Source organism: Eleutherodactylus coqui, chromosome 1, assembly GCF_035609145.1.
Source record: "Eleutherodactylus coqui strain aEleCoq1 chromosome 1, aEleCoq1.hap1, whole genome shotgun sequence".
Lineage (NCBI taxonomy): Eukaryota > Metazoa > Chordata > Amphibia > Anura > Eleutherodactylidae > Eleutherodactylus > Eleutherodactylus coqui.
In genome coordinates, this window is record NC_089837.1 from 434291698 (window position 1) to 434301699 (window position 10002).

The window sequence follows — 10002 nt, forward strand, 5'->3', positions numbered from 1 at the left end:
ACATGCAGGCGATAGCTTAGGGCCAAGGTGTATATACTTGCATGTGTTATCAGGGATTGGCGCAGCGCCCTCATGCTTTATCCAAACACTATCGATGAAAAGCAAACAGCTGCTCAAGTGTCGGCATAACTCTCTCCACAGCCATAAAGCCTCCTGTATAGAGGACATTAGCATATACAAACAGCGCTGCTCCTTCATGCTCAGCGCTCACTCACCAATATACGGGTCCCGCCTAGGACACACAAAATACGCAGTACAATAGGCTGCACGTTAAATCCCCATAGTACTACTCACTAAAATACAGCACACTGTGGTTTTTCTACACACTTGAAAAACACAGAAACAAAAAAAAAAAAAAAACTCTTGTGACTGGCAACAGAAATCAATGGGTTTTTAGCACCGTGTATTAAGCATGTGAAAAATACACACGTAATACGCCTGCAAGTGAGACCTGGCTTGTACTATACTTTTTGCCATTATTTTCTATCTTTTTTTTTTTTTGCCTAATATTATGAAGAACCATGAAAAAAACAAACAAACAAAAAAAAAAAACGCACACGGCCACTTTCATACGAGCACGTCCAATTTCACAACGTTAAAATAGACTGATTTTAATGGGGGCGTGATTCACAATCGAAGTCATCCATCAATAGTTGGTCAGCAGAGGTCCTCTGCTCAGGATCCCCGCTGATCAACTGATCGTCTTGCCCGCTGTCCGTACAGTGGGCTGGAGGTAAGCACCTGTGGTCAGAGGTGGAAGCGAAACAGATGGCTTTTCACCCATTCAAATCATTAGGAGCCATGCCTCCTATTACACTTATGTCTCTGACCATGGCTGACAGCGAGCCGGACGATCAGCGGGGATCGCAAGTGGAAGACCTTCACAGAGCAACTATTGATGGATGACCTAAGGATGGGCCATCAGTAGTAAAAGTCCCGGAATACCCCTTTAATAGGTCTGTGTGCAGCCAATTACATACATACCCAGCCACATGGACCAATCAATACGTCCGTGTGAATAAGCCCCAAGTGACACAACCTATGCAGGATTTCCTGTGCATAAGCTTAAGATGTAATACCAGACAACCCACGGGCAGGGGTGGCACGGTTGTAAGAAGTCTGGTCTTTGACAATCCCTTTAAAACTTCATCACATGAAAAAGTAAACCAACGGTGCGTTTAGGCAAAACATCTTACTGCTAAGTTCATTAGGGTCACCTCAGCCCGAAAGGGGATCTAGATTTTCTACAAATGGGGCAACTACTGGTCGGCCATCACTCCTATGTGACGGAACAAGAGCTAGAAGTCTTCAAACAACCGTGGAGCACTTGTGCGCCAACAGCTGACCCGACTTTGAGTTATGGTCTATGCTGGCAAAGTTGCATGCAACATGTGACCAAAACCCAACAGCATGGGATGGTTTACTACAGTCACGTTGCAGTTGCTACTAGACCCCATTAATTCCTAGATTTGACAACATGATCTTCAAATCACACAAGCAGAGTCGCAGGGTATACAGATAATTGGAAGGAAAGCAAGTACTGTATATGGATACTTGTGCGCATTCGCATGATCGCCTTTAACCCTTTCCAACCCACTGTCTGACGTCTGAAGACCTTATGATTTAAGGCTGTACAGCTTCGATGTTGGAAGACGCCCGTCGGGGTTCTCTTACTGTATATTGCCAGCCTCTCTGCTGTCGGAGCCTATCCAATGTGTCACCTCATGCAGTACTGGCTTTAGCCAGCAGATAGCACCGTTGTATACCAGCAGAAAAAGAGTAAGCCCCCTAGGAAAACCAGGATACAAAGGGTTAAACATGCTGAAAATAGTTTTTGAGATCGCTTATTGCAAATGCCCTTGGGGTGTTTAAAGGGGATTTCCAGGTCATTAAAAAGGGCTTAGAATAAACTAAAATTGGGTACTCACCTATCCCGGCCGCTCTCCGTCCAACGCTGTGGCTCAGGGACACGCTGCGCGGAATCCGGAAGACGCGTGGAAAGGGGAAAGGGAGGGGGCGTTCACATGCGATCATTAGTTTATTTTAGGCTCTTTTACAAACTTTTTTTATGCCCCAGAAAACCTCTTTAACCTTCATTCCACACTCACATTTTTACATGATTTGATCATTTTCCGTTTATATGACTCGATTTCCCGTCAAACAATAAATCTTGTATTATTAGAAAAGGTGTGATAAATTGTGGTTTGTCATTTGCTCGCTGGACGCATTCACACGGCACGATTATGGCTCAATGTCATGACGGATTACACAATAACTGGCCCGTGTAAACGCACCATTACATGTGTTCGCACTCGCGTTTTCCTGACAATTGCTGGCCTGCATCTCCAGCCTGACAATTAGCGCTATTACACAAACGCTAACGGCGTGAGATAGCGCCCATTGCCAGGCTGCACCTGCAAGCGATGGTTGGGAAACACAGCGTACCAGCGGTTAGAGCGGATATAATGGCGCCCGAAGGATAGTTTCACATGGCGATCGCAATTTTCTCACTGCAAATATCGCATCTTTGTTCCCATGATTTTTTTCTGTTAGCGATGCTTTTTTCTTGAGATTATCGCATTGCTGCCACCTGCGATAAAATCACGCGTGTTTTTTCGCAAAAAAGTCAATAGGACTTTCTAATGTTAAAAAACATCACACACAAAAAAAACAAGTTTGGGCGTTGTGATGCAAAAAAAAAAAGGAGACTCCATAGGGAAACATGGGAGATTGGAAGAAAAAAAAGTTATATATGCATATTGTAGAAAGATAAAGCATGCTGCGATTTTTTTCTCTCACAACATCGCATTAGTGAAAACGTCGCTAATTTCAAGGAAACCATTGAAAATCATTGGTTTCGTAATTCTGCTTCTTTTACTCGCTTTCGCATCACATGATTTTATCGCCCCAACACTACATGGCCCCACTAAAGGAGCAGCGGTATACAACTTCTCCAAGCTGGGCGGGATCACCCTGGGACACCCTAAGGCCGGCTTCACAGGGGCATGTTTGCACGCGTGATATGCAGAGAATAGAACCATTGATTTCAACGTGTTCGTTCACATATCCGTATTTGCAGGCGCATTTCAGTCACACACTAAAAAAAAAAATTATAAAATTGAACGCGATCTAGTATTCTGTGTATTCACACACCGAAGGGGGGGGCGGAAACATTGATATGAGTGATAATGGTATTAGTGTATCTTGACGCCACCAGAAGCTAGGGGTTTGACAGGAGGAACGCCCCTCTCACACCTCCAACTCCCGATAGGGTGAAGGCACCAAGGTTCTAGCAGCACACTGTGGATTGATTACTGGCTGCGCTGCTGCCAGTAAGGCTGCCGGTTACTTCGCTTGTTAGCCATACATTAAGAACTGTAAATGTTCCCGCTGTTACATGGCAGCATTCAAATCTAATAATGAACAGCTAAGAAGCGAAGTAACAGTCAGCGTAAGGCAGCAGGGCAGCCAGTAATCAATCCACAGTGTGCTGCCATAACTGTGAGCGGAGCATCCGTCCTCGTCTCTTGGGCGGCCGCCGGCTCACTGCTGCATACCGGCATCTGTTGCTGGCTCTGTGGTCGCTGACGGCCGCTCCCCCGCTAAGCGCAACATTGCCGCTCATCCCGCATCAGGTCTGCCTCCGTCAGGACAGCATGGCGGACGCCACCTCTGAACTCCCGCTCAGCGCCCACAATCTTTCTGGTTCACCCTTCTGTCCGCTTACCTACCAGAGTCCCGGAGTAAGAGACAGCTTAGGCGGGGGAAGTGACGGCACATCACGGGTGACACTGTGCTGCTGCAAAGTGGGGGAAAGAGTGGCCCCGCAACAGCAACCACAGCACACGCCAGGAGAGTAATGCAAATGCGCCTAATTGACGCGTAGGAGGGGCCCGAACATCACCGCCGACACTGTGCCACTGGTAAACGGCGGGAACACTGTAGCCGGAGCAGCCAGCACAGGACCCGGGCTACTGACAGCGGAGGGGAGAACTCTGCATACTGCTAGTTGACGGCCTCAGCAGAAGGGACTACTGAGGACATAAGGGGGCAGCAATACTTTCACCAGGAGCCCGAGCTGCAGCTGTATAGTGGCCTTCCAGGACCTGCAGGGGGAGCGTTCCCTGCACCCAATCACCTACAGGGCGCGTCACCACCATCACTCGTCTCCACCAGGAGTTCCTGGAGGTGTCAAGATACACTAATACCAGTGATTACGATATTAGCAAAATGATAACTTATTGAGGAAAACCCACCTCTTGAATAGAGGCTCTAGTACCCTGTTGTATCGCCTCCAGCTTGGGTACAAGATGTGATATGGGCGGGCACATGGAGGCTCTAGTACCCTGTTGTATCGCCTCCAGCTTGGGTACAAGATGTGATATGGGCGAGCATGGAGGCATATGGGTTCCGTATAGTATCCTGCAGCATATTGGTCCACATTTGCTGTAACTGAGCCTCTAGATTGTGCAAACTTGTGCCAACTGTAAAAGTTGGCATCTCAGATGGTGCCATACATGTTCAATTAGCGATAAATCTGGCTACCCACCAAGAAACTGAGACAATGTTGTGGAGGCTCCTGTGACCCCCTTGTGTGTGCGGCCCAGCATTATACTGCTTCAAAATGCCTCTTGGAAGCCGCCATGAGAGGAACACATGTGGCTGCAGGATGTCCTGAACATATCGCTGAGCTGTCATTGCCCCTCGTACCACTACTAGGGGTGACTGATTGTATGCGATAGTCCCCCAGACCCTCACACCAGCAGTGGGGGCAGTGTGCAGCTCCAGGGCAAATGCTCCAGGATTGAGGCGCTCACCCCTCGGTCTCCAGACACTAACGCGGCCGTCAGCAGTACCCAAACTGCACCCAGTTCCACTCCGTTTTAGTCCAGTTTCATCGTTCACAACACCACTGCAAATGTCCTTCAGCCAAGTACCTGGAAATGATTCCAACAAACACAGAGGTGTAATGATGGTGCCACCCGTCCCTGGATGGCGGACAACGAAACTGCTGGGCTTGTCGGGTGATCAGACGCTCCTCTCTACTGGTGGTCTGTCGGGGGGTCCTGAGCCCGGTCACCTTGTGTGCCCTCACACATCCACTGGTCCCAACACCTCCTAACAGTCTGGTCAGAATTGCTGGTGGGGGACAATTCAGCGATACGACCATTCAGCTTCTCACATCCCTAAAACCCGCCCTCTCAGACTCTGGTAACGGGGTGACATCTCTTCTCTGCGTCGTAGAGGCGTCTAGTGGTCAACAAGCTCTACACAAGCAGAAGAGGTCACTACACAGAAGGAGCCTCCGAGAGCCTTTTAATAGGCCAAGGGGGAACAACCTTTAGGCCTCATGCCCACGGCCGTGACGGACTCTGCCAGTGGAATATCGCGGCAGAGTCCGTCACGGCAACCCCCTAAAGACTCACCTCTGTGCGCATCCTACCTGAAGAGCCGGGGCACATGCGAAGTATAGCGTGACAGCCGGCTTCCATTGACTGGAAGCCGGCCAAACGTATTCCCGCGGCAGTTAGAGCATGCTGCAGTTTCTTTCACGCTGCGGAATTCCGCAGAGTGAACATTGAGCTATTAGGTTCAATAAATCCTAATAGCTGCAGGATAACGCCGCGGATTTACAAAACGTGAAACGCGGCAGAAATCCGGCCATGGGCGCTCACCCTTCGGTACTTAATGGTTTTTCTACAATGAGATATATATATATTTTATACATTCTCACATATATTACCTATTTTTGGCAGTTCTGTGAAGGCACAGCCCATTATTTCCTATGGGAGGCAGAAATAAAAGGCATTGCACTGGCATGTAAATGCGATTATCAAGCGACAGTGATGCTTTTTACTGGTGAAGTGACACGCAATTTTTACGCGCGTGAAAATTGGAAAAAAAAATTGCATGCGCAGCTCTGTGTTTTTCTTACAAAATGCATCCCACGTGCAGGACAAAAAAGGAAAAAAAGGCATGTTTAAAGGTGTGATATCAGGAAATATCGCACTCGCCTGTGTCAATACCGTCTCAGGGTAACCACACGTCACGTTACGGTTGGTCACACTGTCTATAATGGGAGCCAAAAAACAGAGTCCCCCGGCGAAACGGACCAGTCTTATGACGGAATCAAGCAGCGCTGTAAGGGCCCCGTTACGATGCGGTCCGTCTGTTTTGCGCTATGGTGTCCAGCGGAATCCCAGACGAAAAAAAAGCACTATTTCATCCCGGAGTTTAACAAAATTCAGAAATTGAGCCTCTGAGCGCGGCGCAAAGAGACCTTCAACAGTAAGTTTACCCGTGCGGCCACAGCGGCATTTCTCTTGATGCCACCCCAAACGTATCATCCCTGGTGCCGAAACTTTCTTACCACCCAGCTGGGATCCATATACCATCCATATCCATATAAAGTTTTTTTTATATCATTTTTAACTCCCCAAATTTAATTCTTTAGACCAAAAAACGACGTCGGCGAATAACCAACAAAGTTTATAGCGAGAGGGTATAACCTGGGGTCCCAACCAGCGGCGGGGTCAGACTCCACACGGGATCACGGATGCAGCAGAGGCGACTTTGTCACTTGGCTGCACACAAGTCGGAGTTCCCATTCTGCAGCAACATTCCCTGCAGTCCTATGCAAAAGCAAACACATTCAGCACTGTGACACACTCGGCTCTGCTGCACCAGGACGATGACAGGCAGGCCTTTAGGGGACACATAGATACAACAGTAGTCAGACACTACTTCCCGGCCGCCATCATGAACTTAACCCCCAGGATTAGAAGAAGCAGTAAAGTTGCGCTCTTCCCCGACTTACTCATTCCTTAGCGTCAAGGCGCAACGTCATGTAAGAAAAGAGCGCTAAACTTCCTCCAAAGGGGCGCACGTACCTGTATGAGCGGCCCGGGACCCCCGTTACCGCCGCCGCCTCCTCCCTCCTGGTGGCTCCGTTACTCGGCGGCTCTGGAGGATGGCGGGGCTGCTGTGTGGGCTGAGGCCGCGCAGTCTCCCTGGGGAGGAAGAAGAGGAGGAGAGAGGAGACAGGAGGGAGGAGGAGGGCTGCACAATATGGCCGCTCATGGAGGGTCTGGCAGAGGGGAGGGGAGGTCACAGCAGTGGAGACACTAGGTACACGGAGGAGCCCGTCCTTGTAGACTGGGCACGGGGCTGCAGACAGAATGGCGCCCGCATCCTGACTGACATCCAGGACGACACTTGTTGCTTGTGAGGAAAACTCCCGACTCCTCGCCGAGCTGCTGCGCCATCTGTAGCGAGAAGTAGTCCTAGTCAGACTGTGGAAGTAGTCCTTCTGGTCAGACTGTAGGGCTAACAAGTACAATAATACCATGAGAGAAGCCAGTAAAAGTGAAGGCGCCCCTCTGCCAACTGTGCCAGTCAGTATGGCCACCATTACAACCTCCACCATGGTTGTTGGCACAGTGGGCTTAAAACGTACATTTGTGGCGTAAAAGTCGCATATATACGTAAAAAAGTGCGACGTTCGGCACGTGCCTGGCGCAGCACAACGCAGTATCTTACAAGATGGTACCTAATGCCATTTACAAGTCTGACAATAAAAGCGCTGCCTAGTCAATGGGGTCTTTTCGGCGTCCTCGTCTCCATCACACGACAGATTCTTTCAGCCACTGGGTGCCATAAGAGAGCAAAAAAACGGAACCGCTTAGTGAAGGAGCCCTAAGACCTAATGCCCGCCGACGGATTATCGCTGAGGAATCCGCGGTCAGACACCCGCCGCCAATTCCGCGGTCAGACACCCGCCGCCAATTCCGCGGTCAGACACCCACCGCCAATTCCGCAGCAATGTCTGTCCATGGACATGCTGTTGTAAACAATTCTCCCCTGCTTACGAGCGGAAATCAACTGCGATTTTCTGCTCGCGGGGGAGAATCGCAGTCTATTCTATGTTGTGTGGAAAGTGGCGTGGACGGCTTGCTTTGCAGTCAATGGAGGTCGTCCGTCCCGCGGTACTACCACTGTGAGCACTGCAGAAGTACCACGAGAATCTGTGTCACAGCCCAGCGCCGACCCGTCATGCGCTGATCTTTGCGTCGGACGAAACACTCGCAGCGGTTCCGGACAGGTGAGTATAGGAGCTCTGGGGGAGCCGCCGAGTCTTATTTCGCTACGATATTTCGCAGGTGGAATCCGACCCGGCCGTGGGCATGAGGCCTGAGGGTGGTTTTTTTGTAGCCCATGTTTCCCTATGGAGCCTCCTTGCTTATCACATCCCATAGCACGAACTTACGATTTTCGCGCAATGCGATTTTAACATTAGAAACGTCTATTAACTTTCTCCTGACAATCGCGCAAAAAAATCGTGGGTAGCAGCGACGGGATGTTACATTTTGCCCAAGAAAAAAAGCATCATAGACGCTACAAAATCACGTGCACACAGCAGCCATATTGCAGTGATATCGCTGTCGCCCGTGTGAGAGAGGCCGTAGCCTCACGGCAATGAATGAAGCAGCAGGGTCTCTGCGCTCCATACTGATTGACTTTACTATAGGCGGAACTGCCATGCAGAAGAGTCGATTAGTGGGGCAAGCACGACTGATTCTCGTGACCGGCACCTCAGCGGTCAGACCCCCACTAATCTAAAACTTGAGAATAGGCCCCCTTACTGGAATAGCCCTTTAGTATGCCTCCAAGTCCCCCCTTAATAGTAATAGTGGCCTACAAAAAATAAGTGTGTCTCCAAGTGCCCACTTAAGTCACAGTGCCCCACGTGCATTTCTAATACTAGGGGCGCTTACCCACTAGCGATATATTTTACTGCGATGTGACAGCGATGATTATGAAACCAATGGTTTTCAATGGTTTCATACTCGTTTTTCACTCCAGCCTCGCAGCTCAGAGAAAAAAAAAATCTGCAATATCGCTCAGTGCTTTCAATGGGGCCAGCGTCAGCAGTGCTAGCCCTATTGAAAACATAGGGAGTAGAAGCACCTGTCCACGGGCCATCTTGCATTGCGTTACGTGGTGATAATCTGGCCCCGGGTAACGCAGCTCAGCCCCCTGTCCACGAGTGGAGAGTCATATTGATTCTCCGCTCACGGGACTCAAATCACAGCATGCTGCGATTTGCCGCTATTCTCCACTGTGAGCCTATCTGTCAGATAGGCTTACTGCAGGGAACTGACAGTTCTCTCCCCTGTACCTGGGCAGCGAAAATATCGCTAGCAATATTCCGCCTCGCCCGTGGACAGGGGGCCTACATCATGGACTTCTGCCACAGCAGTAGCAGGGGTTTCCTTTGCAGTCCTCTGTCACAGCTGTGGCAGAAGTCCAGGATGCTATACCATTGCTTTCAATGAATGACTGAACACTGCTTGTGACTGGCTGAGCGCTCAGCCAATCAGCACATCTCTTTCAGGAGGTGGGGATTTTTAAATCCCCGCCTGCTGCAAGAGCTTCACAGCAGTGCTGGGGGGCCAGCCGGAGGACGCGGCGGAGAGTATATTTTTTAATTTTTTTCACCAGCTAGGGATAATATTCAGGAAAGGGCTTATATTTCAAGCCCTTCCCCGAAAATCATTGCAGCAGCGCCGACCACCTTGAAATCAATGGGATAGCATCCTGGACTTCTGCCACAGCTGAATAGTGCCGGGAGCACATACACATGGTAGCTGGGAGCTTAGGGATTTTAAAATTCCTGGCTGCGAACCCTACTAAGCACGCACCCGGCGTATGACGTTCGGCATGCATACGCAGAAGTCGATGTCAGGTCCAGGAAGGACCAGATCGACGCCATTTTGTTGATGGGTGCATGCGCCGAAGCAGGGGTAAGGTCCACGGATAAATCCAGGGGGTTTAAGGAACAGAATTTCATCTCCCCTCACGGATATGATCTGTGAGCAGACATGAAACTTAAACTTTTTGCACTTTTTATTTTACTTTAAATAATCAGCGTTATTGGCGATCATGTAACTGGGAACTGCATACAGCGGCTCCCGGTGATATCTCTCTGCTGTTTGGAGTTCC

General features: G+C 49.6%; 1 protein-coding gene across 1 annotated transcript in view; it reads right to left on the reverse strand.

The window, feature by feature from the left end:
• RDX (radixin) overlaps nucleotides 1-7145 on the reverse strand; it is an 80392-nt gene extending 73247 nt beyond the window's left edge. The window contains exon 1 of the mRNA XM_066582120.1: nucleotides 6891-7145. The gene's annotated coding sequence lies outside the window, so the exon portion shown is untranslated. The remainder of the gene's footprint in view (nucleotides 1-6890) is intronic.
• Between the last annotated feature and the right edge of the window lie 2857 nt (nucleotides 7146-10002).